The 26,086-nt window shown below is 36.0% G+C and overlaps 16 non-coding genes across 16 annotated transcripts; 12 read left to right on the top strand and 4 right to left on the bottom strand.

Moving 5' to 3' along the window:
* The first annotated feature begins 744 nt into the window (after positions 1 to 744).
* LOC131365303 (U4 spliceosomal RNA) lies at positions 745 to 885 on the top strand. The gene has a single exon (XR_009206609.1). It is a non-coding gene; the product is annotated as a U4 spliceosomal RNA (small nuclear RNA).
* Positions 886 to 1,432: 547 nt separating this feature from the next.
* Positions 1,433 to 1,573, bottom strand: LOC131365301 (U4 spliceosomal RNA). The gene has a single exon (XR_009206607.1). It is a non-coding gene; the product is annotated as a U4 spliceosomal RNA (small nuclear RNA).
* A 1,676-nt stretch (positions 1,574 to 3,249) lies between these two features.
* Positions 3,250 to 3,390, top strand: LOC131365373 (U4 spliceosomal RNA). The gene has a single exon (XR_009206667.1). It is a non-coding gene; the product is annotated as a U4 spliceosomal RNA (small nuclear RNA).
* Positions 3,391 to 4,848: 1,458 nt separating this feature from the next.
* Positions 4,849 to 4,989, top strand: LOC131365386 (U4 spliceosomal RNA). The gene has a single exon (XR_009206680.1). It is a non-coding gene; the product is annotated as a U4 spliceosomal RNA (small nuclear RNA).
* Positions 4,990 to 7,512: 2,523 nt separating this feature from the next.
* Positions 7,513 to 7,653, top strand: LOC131365393 (U4 spliceosomal RNA). Its single transcript, XR_009206687.1, has one exon. It is a non-coding gene; the product is annotated as a U4 spliceosomal RNA (small nuclear RNA).
* A 577-nt stretch (positions 7,654 to 8,230) lies between these two features.
* Positions 8,231 to 8,371, bottom strand: LOC131365287 (U4 spliceosomal RNA). The gene has a single exon (XR_009206594.1). It is a non-coding gene; the product is annotated as a U4 spliceosomal RNA (small nuclear RNA).
* A 1,676-nt stretch (positions 8,372 to 10,047) lies between these two features.
* On the top strand, positions 10,048 to 10,188 carry LOC131365379 (U4 spliceosomal RNA). The gene has a single exon (XR_009206673.1). It is a non-coding gene; the product is annotated as a U4 spliceosomal RNA (small nuclear RNA).
* Positions 10,189 to 11,645: 1,457 nt separating this feature from the next.
* On the top strand, positions 11,646 to 11,786 carry LOC131365283 (U4 spliceosomal RNA). Its single transcript, XR_009206590.1, has one exon. It is a non-coding gene; the product is annotated as a U4 spliceosomal RNA (small nuclear RNA).
* A 2,364-nt stretch (positions 11,787 to 14,150) lies between these two features.
* LOC131365392 (U4 spliceosomal RNA) lies at positions 14,151 to 14,291 on the top strand. The gene has a single exon (XR_009206686.1). It is a non-coding gene; the product is annotated as a U4 spliceosomal RNA (small nuclear RNA).
* Positions 14,292 to 14,877: 586 nt separating this feature from the next.
* LOC131365293 (U4 spliceosomal RNA) lies at positions 14,878 to 15,018 on the bottom strand. The gene has a single exon (XR_009206600.1). It is a non-coding gene; the product is annotated as a U4 spliceosomal RNA (small nuclear RNA).
* A 1,679-nt stretch (positions 15,019 to 16,697) lies between these two features.
* Positions 16,698 to 16,838, top strand: LOC131365372 (U4 spliceosomal RNA). The gene has a single exon (XR_009206666.1). It is a non-coding gene; the product is annotated as a U4 spliceosomal RNA (small nuclear RNA).
* A 1,455-nt stretch (positions 16,839 to 18,293) lies between these two features.
* LOC131365282 (U4 spliceosomal RNA) lies at positions 18,294 to 18,434 on the top strand. Its single transcript, XR_009206589.1, has one exon. It is a non-coding gene; the product is annotated as a U4 spliceosomal RNA (small nuclear RNA).
* A 2,365-nt stretch (positions 18,435 to 20,799) lies between these two features.
* Positions 20,800 to 20,940, top strand: LOC131365390 (U4 spliceosomal RNA). Its single transcript, XR_009206684.1, has one exon. It is a non-coding gene; the product is annotated as a U4 spliceosomal RNA (small nuclear RNA).
* Positions 20,941 to 21,525: 585 nt separating this feature from the next.
* LOC131365292 (U4 spliceosomal RNA) lies at positions 21,526 to 21,666 on the bottom strand. The gene has a single exon (XR_009206599.1). It is a non-coding gene; the product is annotated as a U4 spliceosomal RNA (small nuclear RNA).
* A 1,679-nt stretch (positions 21,667 to 23,345) lies between these two features.
* LOC131365371 (U4 spliceosomal RNA) lies at positions 23,346 to 23,486 on the top strand. Its single transcript, XR_009206665.1, has one exon. It is a non-coding gene; the product is annotated as a U4 spliceosomal RNA (small nuclear RNA).
* Positions 23,487 to 24,989: 1,503 nt separating this feature from the next.
* Positions 24,990 to 25,130, top strand: LOC131365383 (U4 spliceosomal RNA). Its single transcript, XR_009206677.1, has one exon. It is a non-coding gene; the product is annotated as a U4 spliceosomal RNA (small nuclear RNA).
* Positions 25,131 to 26,086: the final 956 nt, after the last annotated feature.

Below are 26,086 nucleotides of genomic sequence, written 5' to 3'. Positions count from 1 at the left end.
AGTGACGAATCGCGCGTCTCCATCTGGCAATCGGATGGACGAGTCTGGGTTTGGCGGTTGCCAGGAGAACGGTACTTGTCTGACTGCATTGTGTCAAGTGTAAAGTTTGGTGGAGGGGGGATTAGGGTGTGGGGTTGTTTTTCAGGAGCTGGGCTTGGCCCCTTAGTTCCAGCGAAAGGAACTCTGAATGCTTCAGCATACCAAGACATTTTGGACAATTCCGTACTCCCAACTTTGTGGGAACAGTTTGGAGCTGGCCCCTTCCTCTTCCAACGTGACTGTGCACCAGTGCACAAAGCAAGGTCCATAAAGACATGGATGACAGAGTCTGGTGTGGAGGAACTTGACTGGCCTGCACAGAGTCCTGACCTCAACCCGATAGAACACCTTTGGGATGAATTAGAGCGGAGACTGAGAGCCAGGCCTTCTCGTCCAACATCAGTGTGTGACCTCACAAATGCGCTTCTGGAAGAATGGTCAAAAATTCCCATAAACACACTCCTAAACCTTGTGGACAGCCTTCCCAGAAGAGTTGAAGCTGTTATAACTGCAAAGGGTGGACCGACGTCATATTGAACCCTATGGATTAGGAATGGGATGTCACTTAAGTTCATATGCGAGTCAAGGCAGGTGAGCGAATACTTTTGGCAATATAGTGTATCTCTGTGTATGTATGTTGGCATCTACCATCATGGATCGTCTGCTCTCTGATCGTAGGCATTTGTGGTCGTGGCCGAATTCTTTATCTTTGCGTAGAGGCAATATCGTAGCTTATGAAGTCAATCCGAGGCGCGATCGTTGCTGGTTGAAAACTTTACCCAATACCCCGCCTGGATGACTTGAAAACTAGTCAGCCGTGGCAATTTTTGAGGGTCTCTTACGATTATGTTTCTAGTTTTTGCTTTCTCTTTATAAGTGTTTTGGGAAGTTGTTTTTTTTTAAGTGTTATTATTTAACGAATGTGTTGAAATAGATCTAAAGGTATTTAATGTATTTTAGTAGCTAAATTGTTTTTAAATCGCCCTGCCATCAAAACTTGTTTTCTAACGATAATTTTACGATACCGCTTTTGTTTTTCTTTTCTTTTACAACCAGATTTTGTAGATCGTTCAAGGATAGTTTGGCCATGAATACTAGACGAATTTAAAGACATCGAGCTATCCTATTTGACCACGCCCCTTCCCTACTGTATAGCTGGAAGATTTCGTTCATCAATTTTTGATGGTCTCTTACGAAACCTTTCAAATTGTGTTTTAAAAACAGATTGTCTCTAGTTTTTGCATTCTAATCATAAACGTTTTTGAAGGTGTTTTTATATTAAAACTTTATTTGAAAACTTTACCCAATAAATTTGTAAAATAATATCTTTCAAAAATGTTTATAATTACAAAAACTAAAAACACAGTCTGTTTTTAAAACACAATTTGAAAGGTCTCGTAAGAGACTATTAAAAATTGCCACGGCTGTCTATTCTTCAAGTCACCCAGGCGGGGTATTGGGTAAAGTTTTCAACTAGGAAAGCTCGCGCTTCGGATTGACCTCATAAGCTACGATATTGCCTCTGCGTAAAGATAAAGAGTTCGACCACGACCAAAAATGCCTACGTTCAGACAGCAGACGATCCATGATGGTACATGCCCACATACATAGACAGAGATAGTTCAGGTGCTAATTTCAATGACAGAAGTAAAAAAAAAAAATAGACAAAAAACATGTCAATATTTAAGTGAACAAAAAAACATGTTCAACAATTTCCCATTAAAAGCTGTCAAGAAAGTTAGATCAAATGAAATAGAAATAAAAGACGTTCATTTTCAAGGTCGGAACAAGAAAGGGGCCTGGATCAAATACGAGATTTAGATGTTTTGAAAATGGGAGAATATTCATCTGAACACTGATCTTAAACGATTTGGAAAATCTGCTTGCAAATCAAACATTTTAATCACATCCTCAAATTATTATTAGAAATCGACATTTGTGAAGACGGGTATATTCAACATTTTACAAACAGAAACGCATACATGAACCAAGAGTGTGAGAAAAAACCTTCCTGTCATACAGTAGGGAAGGGGCGTGGTCAAAAAGGATGGGTCTATGTCTTTAAAATCACGCAGTGTTCATGGCCAAACTATCTTTGAACGATCTACAAAATCTGGTTGTAAAAAAGAAAAGACAAACAAAAGCGGTATCGCCTCGGATTGACCTCATAAACTACGATATTGCCTCTGCACAAAGTTTTTTTTACAAAAAAAAAAAAATCACAAACAATTCAAGTCCCCCTCCCATCCACACCTCCTCGCTTCGAATCCCACCTCAGACAAGGATTAAATTAATTAATATAATTTAATTCAGTTTTAGAAATGGCAACTGTTAGTCTACAGAAACCTTCCTGCTGTCAAAATGAGTCGAGTTCTAACTCTTGTGCAGTTAGTTGACTTTGATTATTTAATTATATGCATAATATGGCTCCTCAGTACCTACTGTTAGAAATATTGTCTTTTTTTCTGTTTTTATACAAAGATAAGAATAATACAGCACAAGACACACACTATAACAATATACATAAGTTCAAAATTATTATAAAATATCATTATTATTATTATTATTATTTAACAAATGTGTTGCAATGGATAATTTTACGATACCGCTTTTGTTTTTCTTTTCTTTTTTACAACCAGATTGTGTAGATCGTTCAAGGATCGTTTGGCCATAAACACTGCGTGAATGTAAAGACATCGAGCTGTGCTATTTGACCACGCCCCTTCTATTCCCTACTGTATGGCTGGACGGGTTTTTTCAAATTGTCTGGGTTCATGTATGCGTTTCTGTTTGTAAATTGTTGAATATACGATTTCTAATAATAATTTTCAGGCGTCATTAAAGTGTTTGATTTGCAAGCAGATTTTCAAAATCGTTTAAGATCAGTGTTCAGATGAATATTCTCTCATTTTCAAAACATCTAAATCTCGTATTTGATCCAGCCCCCTTTTTTGTTCCGACCTTAAAAGTGAACGTCTTTTATTTCTATTTCATTTGATCTAACTTTCTTGACAGCTTTTTAATGGGAAATGGTTGGACATGTTTTTTTGATCACTTAAATATTGACATGTTTGTCGTCAATTATTTTTTTTTACTTCTGTCATTGACATAATAGCACCTGAACTATCTCTGTGTATGTATGTTGGCATCTACCATCATGGATCGTCTGCTCTCTGATCGTAGGCATTTGTGGTCGTGGCCGAACTCTTTATCTTTGCGCAGAGGCAATATCGTAGCTTATGAGGTCAATCCGAGGCGCGATCATTGCTAGTTGAAAACTTTACCCAATACCCCGCCTGGATGACTTGAAAAATAGTCAGCCGTGGCAATTTTTGATGGTCTCTTACGAGACCTTTCAAATTGTGTTTTAAAAACAGATTGTGTCTCTAGTGTTTGTATTCTAATCATAACCGTTTTTGAAGGTGTTTTTATATTAAAACTTTATTTGAAAACTTTACTCAATAAATTTGTAAAATAATAATACCTTTCAAAAACGTTTATAATTACAAAAACTGAAAACACAATTTGAAAGGTCTCACAAGACAGTGCAAAGAGCAAAGATAATGTGCAAATACAATTCAAATAATACATCACATGTACCCTAACAATAAATACAAGGGACAAATTACAAACATAAAATATTTAACCGTGCTTGATAGAAGTGCTGGACCCGATGGGAACAGCACCAGCTTGCGCCAGTATGCCTAAAACAACATGATGAAAAAAATATACATTAACAGTCTACATTCATTGCAGTAAAATTTAAGCAATGGGTAAAGAGTTTAGGTGAGATATTTCAGATATAATATACTGAGATATTTACATACCAAATTCTCCTCAATAACTTGAGTGGGAGAATCTGAAAAAAGTGGTGTGTGTCCACAGGCCTGCACTGGACATTTACTGGTCTGCAACATTAAAAAAAACACTGTCAGTTGGCACACAACCTATAGATTACATGGTATGGCTTCATGTCTTTTCTACACATACCTTATGGTGAGGAGCAGGTCTGTTGCCAGCTTCAGAGGGCAACACACCTGTGCTGCCATGGCCTTACGAGATATGTGAGGCTTCAGTAGTCGAAAATCTGTTAAAGTTAAATTCAGCATGTTGAACTGAATAATAATTAAATCATAAAATACAATAATTAAAAAAAATAAAACGAACAACATGCAATTCCTTACAATTTCCAGCCCTCTTAGATTGTAAATCATACATAATAATGCACACTAAAATGACAGTAAACTATACTGTATAATAACAGTACACAATGATGTATAAAAACAGTACATTATAATGTATAATAACAGTACACTATAATGTATAATAACAGTACACAATGATGTATAACAACAGTACACAATGATGTATAATAACAATGTCGATATAAATTATATTAAATTATAAAAATAATGTCGATTTCTAATAATAATTTGAGGATGTGATTAAAGTGTTTAATTTGCAAGCAGATTTTCAAAATCGTTTAAGATCAGTGTTCAGATGAATATTCTCTCATTTTCAAAACATCTAAATCTCGTATTTGATCCAGCCCCCTTTTTTGTTCCGATCTTATAAGTGAACGTCTTTTATTTCTATTTCATTTAATCGAACTTTCGTGACAGCTTTTTAATGGGAAATTGTTGAACATGTTTTTATTTTTTCACTTAATTTCGTCTATTGTTTTTTTTTTCTACTTCTGTCATTGAAATAATAGCGCCTGAACTATCTCTGTGTATGTATGTGGGCATGTACCATCTTGGATCGTCTGCTATCTGAACGTAGGCAATTGTGGTCGTGGCCGAACTCTTTATCTTTGCGCAGAGGCAATATCGTAGTTTATGAGGTCAATCCGAGGCGCGATCATTGCTAGTTGAAAACTTTACCCAATACCCCGCCTGGATGACTTGAAAAATAGTCAGCCGTGGCAATTTTTGATGGTCTCTTGCGAGACTTCTAAATTTGTGTTTTAAAAACAGTCTGTCTTTAATTTCTTATAATTAAAATATTATAAGAATGTTTTGAAATTGAGAGAGTATTCTTCTGAATCCTGAATTTAAGTGATTTTGAAAATCTGCTTACAAATCAAACACCACATTAATCACATCCTGAAATTATTATTAGAAATCGACATTTGTGATGGTAGGTATATTCAACAGTTTACAAACAGAAACGCATACATGAACAAAGGCAGTGTGAGAAAAAACCTTCCAGCTATACAGAAGGGAAGGGGCGTGGTCAACTAGGATAGGATAGCTCGATGTCTTGAAATTCACATAGTGTTTATGGCCAAACTATCCTTGAACGATCTACAAAATCTGGTTGTTAAAAAGAAAAGAAAAACAAAAGTGGTATCGTAAAATTATCCTTAGAAAACAAGTTTTGATGGGAGTGCGATTTAATAACAATTTAGCAACTGAAATACATTAGATACGTTTAGATCTACAATAATTTTACGATACCGCTTTTGTTTTTCTTTTCTTTTTAACAACCAGATTTTGTAGATGAATTTAAAGACATCGACCCATCCTATTTGACCACGCCCCTTCCCTAATGTATCGCTGGAAGGTTTTGTCTCACACTGTCTTGGTTCGTATGCGTTTCTGTTTGTAAATTGTTGAATATACCTGTCTTCACAAATGTCGATTTCTAATAATAATTTCAGTATGTGATTAATGTGTTGTTTGATTTCCAAGCAGATTTTCAAAACCGTTTAAGATCAGTGTTCAGATGAATATTCTCTCATTTTCAAAACATCTAAATCTCGTATTTGATCCAGCCCCCTTTTTTGTTCCGATCTTATAAGTGAACGTCTTTTATTTCTCTTTGATTTGATCTAAATTTCTTGACAGCTTTTAATGGGAAATTGTTGAACATGTTTTTATTTGTTCACTTAAATGTTCACATGTATTTCGTCTATTGTTTTTTTTTTTTACTTCTGAATCTCGTATTTGATCCAGCCCCCTTTTTTGTTCCGACCTTAAAAGTGAACGTCTTTTATTTCTATTTAATTTGATCTAACTTTCTTGACAGCTTTTTAATGGGAAATTGTTGAACATGTTTTTTTTGATCACTTAAATATTGACATGTTTGTCGTCAATTTTTTTTTACTTCTGTCATTGACATAATAGCACCTGAACTACACTATATTGCCAAAAGTATTCGCTCACCCATCCAAATAATCAGAATCAGGTGTTCCAATCACTTCCATGGCCACAGGTGTATAAAATCAAGCACCTAGGCATGCAGACTGTTTTTATAAACATTTGTGAAAGAATGGGTCGCTCTCAGGAGCTCAGTGAATTCCAGCGTGGAACTGTGATAGGATGCCACCTGTGCAACAAATCCAGTCGTGAAATTTCCTCGCTCCTAAATATTCCACAGCCAGCTGTCAGCTGTATTATAAGAACGTGGAAGTGTTTGGGAACGACAGCAACTCAGCCACGAAGTGGTAGGCCACGTAAACTGACGGAGCGGGGTCAGCGGATGCTGAGGCGCATAGTGCGAAGAGGTTGCCAACTTTCTGCAGAGTCAATCGCTACAGACCTCCAAACTTCATGTGGCTTTCAGATTAGCTCAAGAACAGTGCGCAGAGAGCTTCATGGAATGGGTTTCCATGGCCGAGCAGCTGCATCCAAGCCATACATCACCAAGTGCAATGCAAAGCGTCGGATGCAGTAGTGTAAAGCACGCCGCCACTGGACTCTAGAGCAGTGGAGACGCGTTCTCTGAAGTGACGAATCGCGCGTCTCCATCTGGCAATCGGATGGACGAGTCTGGGTTTGGCGGTTGCCAGGAGAACGGTACTTGTCTGACTGCATTGTGTCAAGTGTAAAGTTTGGTGGAGGGGGGATTAGGGTGTGGGGTTGTTTTTCAGGAGCTGGGCTTGGCCCCTTAGTTCCAGCGAAAGGAACTCTGAATGCTTCAGCATACCAAGACATTTTGGACAATTCCGTACTCCCAACTTTGTGGGAACAGTTTGGAGCTGGCCCCTTCCTCTTCCAACGTGACTGTGCACCAGTGCACAAAGCAAGGTCCATAAAGACATGGATGACAGAGTCTGGTGTGGAGGAACTTGACTGGCCTGCACAGAGTCCTGACCTCAACCCGATAGAACACCTTTGGGATGAATTAGAGCGGAGACTGAGAGCCAGGCCTTCTCGTCCAACATCAGTGTGTGACCTCACAAATGCGCTTCTGGAAGAATGGTCAAAAATTCCCATAAACACACTCCTAAACCTTGTGGACAGCCTTCCCAGAAGAGTTGAAGCTGTTATAACTGCAAAGGGTGGACCGACGTCATATTGAACCCTATGGATTAGGAATGGGATGTCACTTAAGTTCATATGCGAGTCAAGGCAGGTGAGCGAATACTTTTGGCAATATAGTGTATCTCTGTGTATGTATGTTGGCATCTACCATCATGGATCGTCTGCTCTCTGATCGTAGGCATTTGTGGTCGTGGCCGAATTCTTTATCTTTGCGCAGAGGCAATATCGTAGCTTATGAGGTCAATCCGAGGCGCGATCGTTGCTGGTTGAAAACTTTACCCAATACCCCGCCTGGATGACTTGAAAACTAGTCAGCCGTGGCAATTTTTGAGGGTCTCTTACGAGACCTTTCAAATTTTGTTTTAATAACAGATTATGTTTCTAGTTTTTGCTTTCTATTTATAAGTGTTTTTGGAAGTTGTTTTTTTTTAGTGTTATTATTTAACGAATGTGTTGAAATAGATCTAAAGGTATTTAATGTATTTTAGTAGCTAAATTGTTTTTAAATCGCCCTGCCATCAAAACTTGTTTTCTAACGATAATTTTACGATACCGCTTTTGTTTTTCTTTTCTTTTACAACCAGATTTTGTAGATCGTTCAAGGATAGTTTGGCCATGAATACTAGACGAATTTAAAGACATCGAGCTATCCTATTTGACCACGCCCCTTCCCTACTGTATAGCTGGAAGATTTCGTTCATCAATTTTTGATGGTCTCTTACGAAACCTTTCAAATTGTGTTTTAAAAACAGATTGTGTCTCTAGTTTTTGCATTCTAATCATAAACGTTTTTGAAGGTGTTTTTATATTAAAACTTTATTTGAAAACTTTACCCAATAAATTTGTAAAATAATATCTTTCAAAAATGTTTATAATTACAAAAACTAAAAACACAATCTGTTTTTAAAACACAATTTGAAAGGTCTCGTAAGAGACTATTAAAAATTGCCATGGCTGTCTATTCTTCAAGTCACCCAGGCGGGGTATTGGGTAAAGTTTTCAACTAGCAAAGCTCGCGCTTCGGATTGACCTCATAAGCTACGATATTGCCTCTGCGTAAAGATAAAGAGTGCGACCACGACCACAAATGCCTACGTTCAGACAGCAGACGATCCATGATGGTACATGCCCACATACATAGACAGAGATAGTTCAGGTGCTAATTTCAATGACAGAAGTAAAAAAAAAAAATAGACAAAAAACATGTCAATATTTAAGTGAACAAAAAAACATGTTCAACAATTTCCCATTAAAAGCTGTCAAGAAAGTTAGATCAAATGAAATAGAAATAAAAGACGTTCATTTTCAAGGTCGGAACAAGAAAGGGGCCTGGATCAAATACGAGATTTAGATGTTTTGAAAATGGGAGAATATTCATCTGAACACTGACCTTAAACGATTTGGAAAATCTGCTTGCAAATCAAACATTTCAATCACATCCTCAAATTATTATTAGAAATCGACATTTGTGAAGACGGGTATATTCAACATTTTACAAACAGAAACGCATACATGAACCAAGAGTGTGAGAAAAAACCTTCCTGTCATACAGTAGGGAAGGGGCGTGGTCAAAAAGGATGGGTCTATGTCTTTAAAATCACGCAGTGTTCATGGCCAAACTATCTTTGAACGATCTACAAAATCTGGTTGTAAAAAAGAAAAGACAAACAAAAGCGGTATCGCCTCGGATTGACCTCATAAACTACGATATTGCCTCTGCACAAAGTTTTTTTTACAAAAAAAAAAAAATCACAAACAATTCAAGTCCCCCTCCCATCCACACCTCCTCGCTTCGAATCCCACCTCAGACAAGGATTAAATTAATTAATATAATTTAATTCAGTTTTAGAAATGGCAACTGTTAGTCTACAGAAACCTTCCTGCTGTCAAAATGAGTCGAGTTCTAACTCTTGTGCAGTTAGTTGACTTTGATTATTTAATTATATGCATAATATGGCTCCTCAGTACCTACTGTTAGAAATATTGTCTTTTTTTCTGTTTTTATACAAAGATAAGAATAATACAGCACAAGACACACACTATAACAATATACATAAGTTCAAAATTATTATAAAATATCATTATTATTATTATTATTTAACAAATGTGTTGCAATGGATAATTTTACGATACCGCTTTTGTTTTTCTTTTCTTTTTTACAACCAGATTGTGTAGATCGTTCAAGGATCGTTTGGCCATAAACACTGCGTGAATGTAAAGACATCGAGCTGTGCTATTTGACCACGCCCCTTCTATTCCCTACTGTATGGCTGGACGGGTTTTTTCAAATTGTCTGGGTTCATGTATGCGTTTCTGTTTGTAAATTGTTGAATATACGATTTCTAATAATAATTTTCAGGTGTCATTAAAGTGTTTGATTTGCAAGCAGATTTTCCAAATCGTTTAAGATCAGTGTTCAGATGAATATTCTCTCATTTTCAAAACATCTAAATCTCGTATTTGATCCAGCCCCCTTTTTTGTTCCGACCTTAAAAGTGAACGTCTTTTATTTCTATTTCATTTGATCTAATTTTCTTGACAGCTTTTTAATGGGAAATGGTTGGACATGTTTTTTTTTTGATCACTTAAATATTGACATGTTTGTCGTCAATTATTTTTTTTTACTTCTGTCATTGACATAATAGCACCTGAACTATCTCTGTGTATGTATGTTGGCATCTACCATCATGGATCGTCTGCTCTCTGATCGTAGGCATTTGTGGTCGTGGCCGAACTCTTTGTCTTTGCGCAGAGGCAATATCGTAGCTTATGAGGTCAATCCGAGGCGCGATCATTGCTAGTTGAAAACTTTACCCAATACCCCGCCTGGATGACTTGAAAAATAGTCAGCCGTGGCAATTTTTGATGGTCTCTTACGAGACCTTTCAAATTGTGTTTTAAAAACAGATTGTGTCTCTAGTGTTTGTATTCTAATCATAACCGTTTTTGAAGGTGTTTTTATATTAAAACTTTATTTGAAAACTTTACTCAATAAATTTGTAAAATAATAATACCTTTCAAAAACGTTTATAATTACAAAAACTGAAAACACAATTTGAAAGGTCTCACAAGACAGTGCAAAGAGCAAAGATAATGTGCAAATACAATTCAAATAATACATCACATGTACCCTAACAATAAATACAAGGGACAAATTACAAACATAAAATATTTAACCGTGCTTGATAGAAGTGCTGGACCCGATGGGAACAGCACCAGCTTGCGCCAGTATGCCTAAAACAACATGATGAAAAAAATATACATTAACAGTCTACATTCATTGCAGTAAAATTTAAGCAATGGGTAAAGAGTTTAGGTGAGATATTTCAGATATAATATACTGAGATATTTACATACCAAATTCTCCTCAATAACTTGAGTGGGAGAATCTGAAAAAAGTGGTGTGTGTCCACAGGCCTGCACTGGACATTTACTGGTCTGCAACATTAAAAAAAACACTGTCAGTTGGCACACAACCTATAGATTACATGGTATGGCTTCATGTCTTTTCTACACATACCTTATGGTGAGGAGCAGGTCTGTTGCCAGCTTCAGAGGGCAACACACCTGTGCTGCCATGGCCTTACGAGATATGTGAGGCTTCAGTAGTCGAAAATCTGTTAAAGTTAAATTCAGCATGTTGAACTGAATAATAATTAAATCATAAAATACAATAATTAAAAAAAATAAAACGAACAACATGCAATTCCTTACAATTTCCAGCCCTCTTAGATTGTAAATCATACATAATAATGCACACTAAAATGACAGTAAACTATACTGTATAATAACAGTACACAATGATGTATAAAAACAGTACATTATAATGTATAATAACAGTACACTATAATGTATAATAACAGTACACAATGATGTATAACAACAGTACACAATGATGTATAATAACAATGTCGATATAAATTATATTAAATTATAAAAATAATGTCGATTTCTAATAATAATTTGAGGATGTGTTTAAAGTGTTTAATTTGCAAGCAGATTTTCAAAATCGTTTAAGATCAGTGTTCAGATGAATATTCTCTCATTTTCAAAACATCTAAATCTCGTATTTGATCCAGCCCCCTTTTTTGTTCCGATCTTATAAGTGAACGTCTTTTATTTCTATTTCATTTAATCGAACTTTCGTGACAGCTTTTTAATGGGAAATTGTTGAACATGTTTTTATTTTTTCACTTAATTTCGTCTATTGTTTTTTTTTCTACTTCTGTCATTGAAATAATAGCGCCTGAACGATCTCTGTGTATGTATGTGGGCATGTACCATCTTGGATCGTCTGCTATCTGAACGTAGGCAATTGTGGTCGTGGCCGAACTCTTTATCTTTGCGCAGAGGCAATATCGTAGCGTATGAGGTCAATCCGAGGCGCGATCATTGCTAGTTGAAAACTTTACCCAATACCCCGCCTGGATGACTTGAAAAATAGTCAGCTGTGGCAATTTTTGATGGTCTCTTGCGAGACTTCTAAATTTGTGTTTTAAAAACAGTCTGTCTTTAATTTCTTATAATTAAAATATTATAAGAATGTTTTGAAATTGAGAGAGTATTCTTCTGAATCCTGAATTTAAGTGATTTTGAAAATCTGCTTACAAATCAAACACCACATTAATCACATCCTGAAATTATTATTAGAAATCGACATTTGTGATGGTAGGTATATTCAACAGTTTACAAACAGAAACGCATACATGAACAAAGGCAGTGTGAGAAAAAACCTTTCAACTATACAGTAGGGAAGGGGCGTGGTCAACTAGGATAGGATAGCTCGATGTCTTGAAATTCACATAGTGTTTATGGCCAAACTATCCTTGAACGATCTACAAAATCTGGTTGTTAAAAAGAAAAGAAAAACAAAAGTGGTATCGTAAAATTATCCTTAGAAAACAAGTTTTGATGGGAGTGCGATTTAAAAACAATTTAGCAACTGAAATACATTAGATACGTTTAGATCTACAATAATTTTACGATACCGCTTTTGTTTTTCTTTTCTTTTTAACAACCAGATTTTGTAGATGAATTTAAAGACATCGACCCATCCTATTTGACCACGCCCCTTCCCTAATGTATCGCTGGAAGGTTTTGTCTCACACTGTCTTGGTTCGTATGCGTTTCTGTTTGTAAATTGTTGAATATACCTGTCTTCACAAATGTCGATTTCTAATAATAATTTCAGTATGTGATTAATGTGTTGTTTGATTTCCAAGCAGATTTTCAAAACCGTTTAAGATCAGTGTTCAGATGAATATTCTCTCATTTTCAAAACATCTAAATCTCGTATTTGATCCAGCCCCCTTTTTTGTTCCGATCTTATAAGTGAACGTCTTTTATTTCTCTTTGATTTGATCTAAATTTCTTGACAGCTTTTAATGGGAAATTGTTGAACATGTTTTTATTTGTTCACTTAAATGTTCACATGTATTTCGTCTATTGTTTTTTTTTTTACTTCTGAATCTCGTATTTGATCCAGCCCCCTTTTTTGTTCCGACCTTAAAAGTGAACGTCTTTTATTTCTATTTCATTTGATCTAACTTTCTTGACAGCTTTTTAATGGGAAATTGTTGAACATGTTTTTTTTGATCACTTAAATATTGACATGTTTGTCGTCAATTTTTTTTTTTACTTCTGTCATTGACATAATAGCACCTGAGCTACACTATATTGCCAAAAGTATTCGCTCACCCATCCAAATAATCAGAATCAGGTGTTCCAATCACTTCCATGGCCACAGGTGTATAAAATCAAGCACCTAGGCATGCAGACTGTTTTTATAAACATTTGTGAAAGAATGGGTCGCTCTCAGGAGCTCAGTGAATTCCAGCGTGGAACTGTGATAGGATGCCACCTGTGCAACAAATCCAGTCGTGAAATTTCCTCGCTCCTAAATATTCCACAGCCAGCTGTCAGCTGTATTATAAGAACGTGGAAGTGTTTGGGAACGACAGCAACTCAGCCACGAAGTGGTAGGCCACGTAAACTGACGGAGCGGGGTCAGCGGATGCTGAGGCGCATAGTGCGAAGAGGTTGCCAACTTTCTGCAGAGTCAATCGCTACAGACCTCCAAACTTCATGTGGCTTTCAGATTAGCTCAAGAACAGTGCGCAGAGAGCTTCATGGAATGGGTTTCCATGGCCGAGCAGCTGCATCCAAGCCATACATCACCAAGTGCAATGCAAAGCGTCGGATGCAGTAGTGTAAAGCACGCCGCCACTGGACTCTAGAGCAGTGGAGACGCGTTCTCTGAAGTGACGAATCGCGCGTCTCCATCTGGCATCTTCAGCATACCAAGACATTTTGGACAATTCCATACTCCCAACTTTGTGGGAACAGTTTGGAGCTGGCCCCTTCCTCTTCCAACGTGACTGTGCACCAGTGCACAAAGCAAGGTCCATAAAGACATGGATGACAGAGTCTGGTGTGGAGGAACTTGACTGGCCTGCACAGAGTCCTGACCTCAACCCGATAGAACACCTTTGGGATGAATTAGAGCGGAGACTGAGAGCCAGGCCTTCTCGTCCAACATCAGTGTGTGACCTCACAAATGCGCTTCTGGAAGAATGGTCAAAAATTCCCATAAACACACTCCTAAACCTTGTGGACAGCCTTCCCAGAAGAGTTGAAGCTGTTATAACTGCAAAGGGTGGACCGACGTCATATTGAACCCTATGGATTAGGAATGGGATGTCACTTAAGTTCATATGCGAGTCAAGGCAGGTGAGCGAATACTTTTGGCAATATAGTGTATCTCTGTGTATGTATGTTGGCATCTACCATCATGGATCGTCTGCTCTCTGATCGTAGGCATTTGTGGTCGTGGCCGAATTCTTTATCTTTGCGCAGAGGCAATATCGTAGCTTATGAGGTCAATCCGAGGCGCGATCGTTGCTGGTTGAAAACTTTACCCAATACCCCGCCTGGATGACTTGAAAACTAGTCAGCCGTGGCAATTTTTGAGGGTCTCTTACGAGACCTTTCAAATTTTGTTTTAATAACAGATTATGTTTCTAGTTTTTGCTTTCTATTTATAAGTGTTTTTGGAAGTTGTTTTTTTTTAGTGTTATTATTTAACGAATGTGTTGAAATAGATCTAAAAGTATTTAATGTATTTTAGTAGCTAAATTGTTTTTAAATTGCTCTGCCATCAAAACTTGTTTTCTAACGATAATTTTACGATACCGCTTTTGTTTTTCTTTTCTTTTACAACCAGATTTTGTAGATCGTTCAAGGATAGTTTGGCCATGAATACTAGACGAATTTAAAGACATCGAGCTATCCTATTTGACCACGCCCCTTCCCTACTGTATAGCTGGAAGATTTCGTTCATCAATTTTTGATGGTCTCTTACGAAACCTTTCAAATTGTGTTTTAAAAACAGATTGTGTCTCTAGTTTTTGCATTCTAATCATAAACGTTTTTGAAGGTGTTTTTATATTAACTTTATATTAACTTTATTTGAAAACTTTACCCAATAAATTTGTAAAATAATATCTTTCAAAAATGTTTATAATTACAAAAACTAAAAACACAATCTGTTTTTAAAACACAATTTGAAAGGTCTCGTAAGAGACTATTAAAAATTGCCACGGCTGTCTATTCTTCAAGTCACCCAGGCGGGGTATTGGGTAAAGTTTTCAACTAGCAAAGCTCGCGCTTCGGATTGACCTCATAAGCTACGATATTGCCTCTGCGTAAAGATAAAGAGTTCGACCACGACCACAAATGCCTACGTTCAGACAGCAGACGATCCATGATGGTACATGCCCACATACATAGACAGAGATAGTTCAGGTGCTAATTTCAATGACAGAAGTAAAAAAAAAAAATAGACAAAAAACATGTCAATATTTAAGTGAACAAAAAAACATGTTCAACAATTTCCCATTAAAAGCTGTCAAGAAAGTTAGATCAAATGAAATAGAAATAAAAGACGTTCATTTTCAAGGTCGGAACAAGAAAGGGGCCTGGATCAAATACGAGATTTAGATGTTTTGAAAATGGGAGAATATTCATCTGAACACTGACCTTAAACGATTTGGAAAATCTGCTTGCAAATCAAACATTTTAATCACATCCTCAAATTATTATTAGAAATCGACATTTGTGAAGACGGGTATATTCAACATTTTACAAACAGAAACGCATACATGAACCAAGAGTGTGAGAAAAAACCTTCCTGTCATACAGTAGGGAAGGGGCGTGGTCAAAAAGGATGGGTCTATGTCTTTAAAATCACGCAGTGTTCATGGCCAAACTATCTTTGAACGATCTACAAAATCTGGTTGTAAAAAAGAAAAGACAAACAAAAGCGGTATCGCCTCGGATTGACCTCATAAACTACGATATTGCCTCTGCACAAAGTTTTTTTTACAAAAAAAAAAAAATCACAAACAATTCAAGTCCCCCTCCCATCCACACCTCCTCGCTTCGAATCCCACCTCAGACAAGGATTAAATTAATTAATATAATTTAATTCAGTTTTAGAAATGGCAACTGTTAGTCTACAGAAACCTTCCTGCTGTCAAAATGAGTCGAGTTCTAACTCTTGTGCAGTTAGTTGACTTTGATTATTTAATTATATGCATAATATGGCTCCTCAGTACCTACTGTTAGAAATATTGTCTTTTTTTCTGTTTTTATACAAAGATAAGAATAATACAGCACAAGACACACACTATAACAATATACATAAGTTCAAAATTATTATAAAATATCATTATTATTATTATTATTATTTAACAAATGTGTTGCAATGGATAATTTTACGATACCGCTTTTGTTTTTCTTTTCTTTTTTACAACCAGATTGTGTAGATCGTTCAAGGATCGTTTGGCCATAAACACTGCGTGAATGTAAAGACATCGAGCTGTGCTATTTGACCACGCCCCTTCTATTCCCTACTGTATGGCTGGACGGGTTTTTTCAAATTGTCTGGGTTCATGTATGCGTTTCTGTTTGTAAATTGTTGAATATACGATTTCTAATAATAATTTTCAGGTGTCATTAAAGTGTTTGATTTGCAAGCAGATTTTCCAAATCGTTTAAGATCAGTGTTCAGATGAATATTCTCTCATTTTCAAAACATCTAAATCTCGTATTTGATCCAGCCCCCTTTTTTGTTCCGACCTTAAAAGTGAACGTCTTTTATTTCTATTTCATTTGATCTAATTTTCTTGACAGCTTTTTAATGGGAAATGGTTGGACATGTTTTTTTTTTGATCACTTAAATATTGACATGTTTGTCGTCAATTATTTTTTTTTACTTCTGTCATTGACATAATAGCACCTGAACTATCTCTGTGTATGTATGTTGGCATCTACCATCATGGATCGTCTGCTCTCTGATCGTAGGCATTTGTGGTCGTGGCCGAACGCTTTATCTTTGCGCAGAGGCAATATCGTAGCTTATGAGGTCAATCCGAGGCGCGATCATTGCTAGTTGAAAACTTTACCCAATACCCCGCCTGGATGACTTGAAAAATAGTCAGCCGTGGCAATTTTTGATGGTCTCTTACGAGACCTTTCAAATTGTGTTTTAAAAACAGATTGTGTCTCTAGTGTTTGTATTCTAATCATAACCGTTTTTGAAGGTGTTTTTATATTAAAACTTTATTTGAAAACTTTACTCAATAAATTTGTAAAATAATAATACCTTTCAAAAACGTTTATAATTACAAAAACTGAAAACACAATTTGAAAGGTCTCGCAAGACAGTGCAAAGAGCAAAGATAATGTGCAAATACAATTCAAATAATACATCACATGTACCCTAACAATAAATACAAGGGACAAATTACAAACATAAAATATTTAACCGTGCTTGATAGAAGTGCTGGACCCGATGGGAACAGCACAAGCTTGCGCCAGTATGCCTAAAACAACATGATGAAAAAAATATACATTAACAGTCTACATTCATGGCAGTAAAATTTAAGCAATGGGTAAAGAGTTTAGGTGAGATATTTCAGATATAATATACTGAGATATTTACATACCAAATTCTCCTCAATAACTTGAGTGGGAGAATCTGAAAAAAGTGGTGTGTGTCCACAGGCCTGCACTGGACATTTACTGGTCTGCAACATTAAAAAAAACACTGTCAGTTGGCACACAACCTATAGATTACATGGTATGGCTTCATGTCTTTTCTACACATACCTTATGGTGAGGAGCAGGTCTGTTGCCAGCTTCAGAGGGCAACACACCTGTGCTGCCATGGCCTTACGAGATTTGTGAGGCTTCAGTAGTCGAAAATCTGTTAGTTAAATTCAGCATGTTGAACTGAATAATAATTAAATCATAAAATACAATAATTAAAAAAAATAAAACGAACAACATGCAATTCCTTACAATTTCCAGCCCTCTTAGATTGTAAATCATACATAATAATGCACACTAAAATGACAGTAAACTATACTGTATAATAACAGTACACAATGATGTATAAAAACAGTACATTATAATGTATAATAACAGTACACTATAATGTATAATAACATTACACTATGATGTATAATAACAGTACACAATGATGTATAATAACAATGTCGATATAAATTATATTAAATTATAAAAATAATGTCGATTTCTAATAATAATTTGAGGATGTGTTTAAAGTGTTTAATTTGCAAGCAGATTTTCAAAATCGTTTAAGATCAGTGTTCAGATGAATATTCTCTCATTTTCAAAACATCTAAATCTCGTATTTGATCCAGCCCCCTTTTTTGTTCCGATCTTATAAGTGAACGTCTTTTATTTCTATTTCATTTAATCGAACTTTCGTGACAGCTTTTTAATGGGAAATTGTTGAACATGTTTTTATTTTTTCACTTAATTTCGTCTATTGTTTTTTTTTCTACTTCTGTCATTGAAATAATAGCGCCTGAACGATCTCTGTGTATGTATGTGGGCATGTACCATCTTGGATCGTCTGCTATCTGAACGTAGGCAATTGTGGTCGTGGCCGAACTCTTTATCTTTGCGCAGAGGCAATATCGTAGCGTATGAGGTCAATCCGAGGCGCGATCATTGCTAGTTGAAAACTTTACCCAATACCCCGCCTGGATGACTTGAAAAATAGTCAGCTGTGGCAATTTTTGATGGTCTCTTGCGAGACTTCTAAATTTGTGTTTTAAAAACAGTCTGTCTTTAATTTCTTATAATTAAAATATTATAAGAATGTTTTGAAATTGAGAGAGTATTCTTCTGAATCCTGAATTTAAGTGATTTTGAAAATCTGCTTACAAATCAAACACCACATTAATCACATCCTGAAATTATTATTAGAAATCGACATTTGTGATGGTAGGTATATTCAACAGTTTACAAACAGAAACGCATACATGAACAAAGGCAGTGTGAGAAAAAACCTTTCAACTATACAGTAGGGAAGGGGCGTGGTCAACTAGGATAGGATAGCTCGATGTCTTGAAATTCACATAGTGTTTATGGCCAAACTATCCTTGAACGATCTACAAAATCTGGTTGTTAAAAAGAAAAGAAAAACAAAAGTGGTATCGTAAAATTATCCTTAGAAAACAAGTTTTGATGGGAGTGCGATTTAAAAACAATTTAGCAACTGAAATACATTAGATACGTTTAGATCTACAATAATTTTACGATACCGCTTTTGTTTTTCTTTTCTTTTTAACAACCAGATTTTGTAGATGAATTTAAAGACATCGACCCATCCTATTTGACCACGCCCCTTCCCTAATGTATCGCTGGAAGGTTTTGTCTCACACTGTCTTGGTTCGTATGCGTTTCTGTTTGTAAATTGTTGAATATACCTGTCTTCACAAATGTCGATTTCTAATAATAATTTCAGTATGTGATTAATGTGGTGTTTGATTTCCAAGCAGATTTTCAAAACCGTTTAAGATCAGTGTTCAGATGAATATTCTCTCATTTTCAAAACATCTAAATCTCGTATTTGATCCAGCCCCCTTTTTTGTTCCGATCTTATAAGTGAACGTCTTTTATTTCTCTTTGATTTGATCTAAATTTCTTGACAGCTTTTAATGGGAAATTGTTGAACATGTTTTTATTTGTTCACTTAAATGTTCACATGTATTTCGTCTATTGTTTTTTTTTTTTACTTCTGAATCTCGTATTTGATCCAGCCCCCTTTTTTGTTCCGACCTTAAAAGTGAACGTCTTTTATTTCTATTTCATTTGATCTAACTTTCTTGACAGCTTTTTAATGGGAAATTGTTGAACATGTTTTTTTTGATCACTTAAATATTGACATGTTTGTCGTCAATTTTTTTTTTTACTTCTGTCATTGACATAATAGCACCTGAGCTACACTATATTGCCAAAAGTATTCGCTCACCCATCCAAATAATCAGAATCAGGTGTTCCAATCACTTCCATGGCCACAGGTGTATAAAATCAAGCACCTAGGCATGCAGACTGTTTTTATAAACATTTGTGAAAGAATGGGTCGCTCTCAGGAGCTCAGTGAATTCCAGCGTGGAACTGTGATAGGATGCCACCTGTGCAACAAATCCAGTCGTGAAATTTCCTCGCTCCTAAATATTCCACAGCCAGCTGTCAGCTGTATTATAAGAACGTGGAAGTGTTTGGGAACGACAGCAACTCAGCCACGAAGTGGTAGGCCACGTAAACTGACGGAGCGGGGTCAGCGGATGCTGAGGCGCATAGTGCGAAGAGGTTGCCAACTTTCTGCAGAGTCAATCGCTACAGACCTCCAAACTTCATGTGGCTTTCAGATTAGCTCAAGAACAGTGCGCAGAGAGCGTCATGGAATGGGTTTCCATGGCCGAGCAGCTGCATCCAAGCCATACATCACCAAGTGCAATGCAAAGCGTCGGATGCAGTAGTGTAAAGCACGCCGCCACTGGACTCTAGAGCAGTGGAGACGCGTTCTCTGAAGTGACGAATCGCGCGTCTCCATCTGGCATCTTCAGCATACCAAGACATTTTGGACAATTCCATACTCCCAACTTTGTGGGAACAGTTTGGAGCTGGCCCCTTCCTCTTCCAACGTGACTGTGCACCAGTGCACAAAGCAAGGTCCATAAAGACATGGATGACAGAGTCTGGTGTGGAGGAACTTGACTGGCCTGCACAGAGTCCTGACCTCAACCCGATAGAACACCTTTGGGATGAATTAGAGCGGAGACTGAGAGCCAGGCCTTCTCGTCCAACATCAGTGTGTGACCTCACAAATGCGCTTCTGGAAGAATGGTCAAAAATTCCCATAAACACACTCCTAAACCTTGTGGACAGCCTTCCCAGAAGAGTTGAAGCTGTTATAACTGCAAAGGGTGGACCGACGTCATATTGAACCCTATGGATTAGGAATGGGATGTCACTTAAGTTCATATGCGAGTCAAGGCAGGTGAGCGAATACTTTTGGCAATATAGTGTATCTCTGTGTATGTATGTTGGCATCTACCATCATGGATCGTCTGCTCTCTGATCGTAGGCATTTGTGGTCGTGGCCGAATTCTTTATCTTTGCGCAGAGGCAATATCGTAGCTTATGAGGTCAATCCGAGGCGCGATCGTTGCTGGTTGAAAACTTTACCCAATACCCCGCCTGGATGACTTGAAAACTAGTCAGCCGTGGCAATTTTTGAGGGTCTCTTACGAGACCTTTCAAATTTTGTTTTAATAACAGATTATGTTTCTAGTTTTTGCTTTCTATTTATAAGTGTTTTTGGAAGTTGTTTTTTTTAGTGTTATTATTTAACGAATGTGTTGAAATAGATCTAAAAGTATTTAATGTATTTTAGTAGCTAAATTGTTTTTAAATTGCTCTGCCATCAAAACTTGTTTTCTAACGATAATTTTACGATACCGCTTTTGTTTTTCTTTTCTTTTACAACCAGATTTTGTAGATCGTTCAAGGATAGTTTGGCCATGAATACTAGACGAATTTAAAGACATCGAGCTATCCTATTTGACCACGCCCCTTCCCTACTGTATAGCTGGAAGATTTCGTTCATCAATTTTTGATGGTCTCTTACGAAACCTTTCAAATTGTGTTTTAAAAACAGATTGTGTTTCTAGTTTTTGCATTCTAATCATAAACGTTTTTGAAGGTGTTTTTATATTAACTTTATATTAACTTTATTTGAAAACTTTACCCAATAAATTTGTAAAATAATATCTTTCAAAAATGTTTATAATTACAAAAACTAAAAACACAATCTGTTTTTAAAACACAATTTGAAAGGTCTCGTAAGAGACTATTAAAAATTGCCACGGCTGTCTATTCTTCAAGTCACCCAGGCGGGGTATTGGGTAAAGTTTTCAACTAGCAAAGCTCGCGCTTCGGATTGACCTCATAAGCTACGATATTGCCTCTGCGTAAAGATAAAGAGTTCGACCACGACCACAAATGCCTACGTTCAGACAGCAGACGATCCATGATGGTACATGCCCACATACATAGACAGAGATAGTTCAGGTGCTAATTTCAATGACAGAAGTAAAAAAAAAAAATAGACAAAAAACATGTCAATATTTAAGTGAACAAAAAAACATGTTCAACAATTTCCCATTAAAAGCTGTCAAGAAAGTTAGATCAAATGAAATAGAAATAAAAGACGTTCATTTTCAAGGTCGGAACAAGAAAGGGGCCTGGATCAAATACGAGATTTAGATGTTTTGAAAATGGGAGAATATTCATCTGAACACTGACCTTAAACGATTTGGAAAATCTGCTTGCAAATCAAACATTTTAATCACATCCTCAAATTATTATTAGAAATCGACATTTGTGAAGACGGGTATATTCAACATTTTACAAACAGAAACGCATACATGAACCAAGAGTGTGAGAAAAAACCTTCCTGTCATACAGTAGGGAAGGGGCGTGGTCAAAAAGGATGGGTCTATGTCTTTAAAATCACGCAGTGTTCATGGCCAAACTATCTTTGAACGATCTACAAAATCTGGTTGTAAAAAAGAAAAGACAAACAAAAGCGGTATCGCCTCGGATTGACCTCATAAACTACGATATTGCCTCTGCACAAAGTTTTTTTTACAAAAAAAAAAAAATCACAAACAATTCAAGTCCCCCTCCCATCCACACCTCCTCGCTTCGAATCCCACCTCAGACAAGGATTAAATTAATTAATATAATTTAATTCAGTTTTAGAAATGGCAACTGTTAGTCTACAGAAACCTTCCTGCTGTCAAAATGAGTCGAGTTCTAACTCTTGTGCAGTTAGTTGACTTTGATTATTTAATTATATGCATAATATGGCTCCTCAGTACCTACTGTTAGAAATATTGTCTTTTTTTCTGTTTTTATACAAAGATAAGAATAATACAGCACAAGACACACACTATAACAATATACATAAGTTCAAAATTATTATAAAATATCATTATTATTATTATTATTATTTAACAAATGTGTTGCAATGGATAATTTTACGATACCGCTTTTGTTTTTCTTTTCTTTTTTACAACCAGATTGTGTAGATCGTTCAAGGATCGTTTGGCCATAAACACTGCGTGAATGTAAAGACATCGAGCTGTGCTATTTGACCACGCCCCTTCTATTCCCTACTGTATGGCTGGACGGGTTTTTTCAAATTGTCTGGGTTCATGTATGCGTTTCTGTTTGTAAATTGTTGAATATACGATTTCTAATAATAATTTTCAGGTGTCATTAAAGTGTTTGATTTGCAAGCAGATTTTCCAAATCGTTTAAGATCAGTGTTCAGATGAATATTCTCTCATTTTCAAAACATCTAAATCTCGTATTTGATCCAGCCCCCTTTTTTGTTCCGACCTTAAAAGTGAACGTCTTTTATTTCTATTTCATTTGATCTAATTTTCTTGACAGCTTTTTAATGGGAAATGGTTGGACATGTTTTTTTTTTGATCACTTAAATATTGACATGTTTGTCGTCAATTATTTTTTTTTACTTCTGTCATTGACATAATAGCACCTGAACTATCTCTGTGTATGTATGTTGGCATCTACCATCATGGATCGTCTGCTCTCTGATCGTAGGCATTTGTGGTCGTGGCCGAACGCTTTATCTTTGCGCAGAGGCAATATCGTAGCTTATGAGGTCAATCCGAGGCGCGATCATTGCTAGTTGAAAACTTTACCCAATACCCCGCCTGGATGACTTGAAAAATAGTCAGCCGTGGCAATTTTTGATGGTCTCTTACGAGACCTTTCAAATTGTGTTTTAAAAACAGATTGTGTCTCTAGTGTTTGTATTCTAATCATAACCGTTTTTGAAGGTGTTTTTATATTAAAACTTTATTTGAAAACTTTACTCAATAAATTTGTAAAATAATAATACCTTTCAAAAACGTTTATAATTACAAAAACTGAAAACACAATTTGAAAGGTCTCGCAAGACAGTGCAAAGAGCAAAGATAATGTGCAAATACAATTCAAATAATACATCACATGTACCCTAACAATAAATACAAGGGACAAATTACAAACATAAAATATTTAACCGTGCTTGATAGAAGTGCTGGACCCGATGGGAACAGCACAAGCTTGCGCCAGTATGCCTAAAACAACATGATGAAAAAAATATACATTAACAGTCTACATTCATGGCAGTAAAATTTAAGCAATGGGTAAAGAGTTTAGGTGAGATATTTCAGATATAATATACTGAGATATTTACATACCAAATTCTCCTCAATAACTTGAGTGGGAGAATCTGAAAAAAGTGGTGTGTGTCCACAGGCCTGCACTGGACATTTACTGGTCTGCAACATTAAAAAAAACACTGTCAGTTGGCACACAACCTATAGATTACATGGTATGGCTTCATGTCTTTTCTACACATACCTTATGGTGAGGAGCAGGTCTGTTGCCAGCTTCAGAGGGCAACACACCTGTGCTGCCATGGCCTTACGAGATTTGTGAGGCTTCAGTAGTCGAAAATCTGTTAAAGTTAAATTCAGCATGTTGAACTGAATAATAATTAAATCATAAAATACAATAATTAAAAAAAATAAAACGAACAACATGCAATTCCTTACAATTTCCAGCCCTCTTAGATTGTAAATCATACATAATAATGCACACTAAAATGACAGTAAACTATACTGTATAATAACAGTACACAATGATGTATAAAAACAGTACATTATAATGTATAATAACAGTACACTATAATGTATAATTACAGTACACAATAATGTATAAAAACAGTACATTATGATGTATAATAACAGTACACAATGATGTATAATAACAGTACACAATGATGTATAATAACAATGTCGATATAAATTATATTAAATTATAAAAATAATGTCGATTTCTAATAATAATTTGAGGATGTGATTAAAGTGTTTAATTTGCAAGCAGATTTTCAAAATCGTTTAAGATCAGTGTTCAGATGAATATTCTCTCATTTTCAAAACATCTAAATCTCGTATTTGATCCAGCCCCCTTTTTTGTTCCGATCTTATAAGTGAACGTCTTTTATTTCTATTTCATTTAATCGAACTTTCGTGACAGCTTTTTAATGGGAAATTGTTGAACATGTTTTTATTTTTTCACTTAATTTCGTCTATTGTTTTTTTTTCTACTTCTGTCATTGAAATAATAGCGCCTGAACGATCTCTGTGTATGTATGTGGGCATGTACCATCTTGGATCGTCTGCTATCTGAACGTAGGCAATTGTGGTCGTGGCCGAACTCTTTATCTTTGCGCAGAGGCAATATCGTAGCTTATGAGGTCAATCCGAGGCGCGATCATTGCTAGTTGAAAACTTTACCCAATACCCCGCCTGGATGACTTGAAAAATAGTCAGCTGTGGCAATTTTTGATGGTCTCTTGCGAGACTTCTAAATTTGTGTTTTAAAAACAGTCTGTCTTTAATTTCTTATAATTAAAATATTATAAGAATGTTTTGAAATTGAGAGAGTATTCTTCTGAATCCTGAATTTAAGTGATTTTGAAAATCTGCTTACAAATCAAACACCACATTAATCACATCCTGAAATTATTATTAGAAATCGACATTTGTGATGGTAGGTATATTCAACAGTTTACAAACAGAAACGCATACATGAACAAAGGCAGTGTGAGAAAAAACCTTTCAACTATACAGTAGGGAAGGGGCGTGGTCAACTAGGATAGGATAGCTCGATGTCTTGAAATTCACATAGTGTTTATGGCCAAACTATCCTTGAACGATCTACAAAATCTGGTTGTTAAAAAGAAAAGAAAAACAAAAGTGGTATCGTAAAATTATCCTTAGAAAACAAGTTTTGATGGGAGTGCGATTTAATAACAATTTAGCAACTGAAATACATTAGATACGTTTAGATCTACAATAATTTTACGATACCGCTTTTGTTTTTCTTTTCTTTTTAACAACCAGATTTTGTAGATGAATTTAAAGACATCGACCCATCCTATTTGACCACGCCCCTTCCCTAATGTATCGCTGGAAGGTTTTGTCTCACACTGTCTTGGTTCGTATGCGTTTCTGTTTGTAAATTGTTGAATATACCTGTCTTCACAAATGTCGATTTCTAATAATAATTTCAGTATGTGATTAATGTGTTGTTTGATTTCCAAGCAGATTTTCAAAACCGTTTAAGATCAGTGTTCAGATGAATATTCTCTCATTTTCAAAACATCTAAATCTCGTATTTGATCCAGCCCCCTTTTTTGTTCCGATCTTATAAGTGAACGTCTTTTATTTCTCTTTGATTTGATCTAAATTTCTTGACAGCTTTTAATGGGAAATTGTTGAACATGTTTTTATTTGTTCACTTAAATGTTCACATGT

This window comes from Hemibagrus wyckioides, linkage group LG14 (genome assembly GCF_019097595.1).
Source record: "Hemibagrus wyckioides isolate EC202008001 linkage group LG14, SWU_Hwy_1.0, whole genome shotgun sequence".
NCBI lineage: Eukaryota > Metazoa > Chordata > Actinopteri > Siluriformes > Bagridae > Hemibagrus > Hemibagrus wyckioides.
The sequence above is the reverse complement of the archived record's forward strand: the minus strand, read 5'-3'. Positions and strand labels throughout refer to the sequence as shown.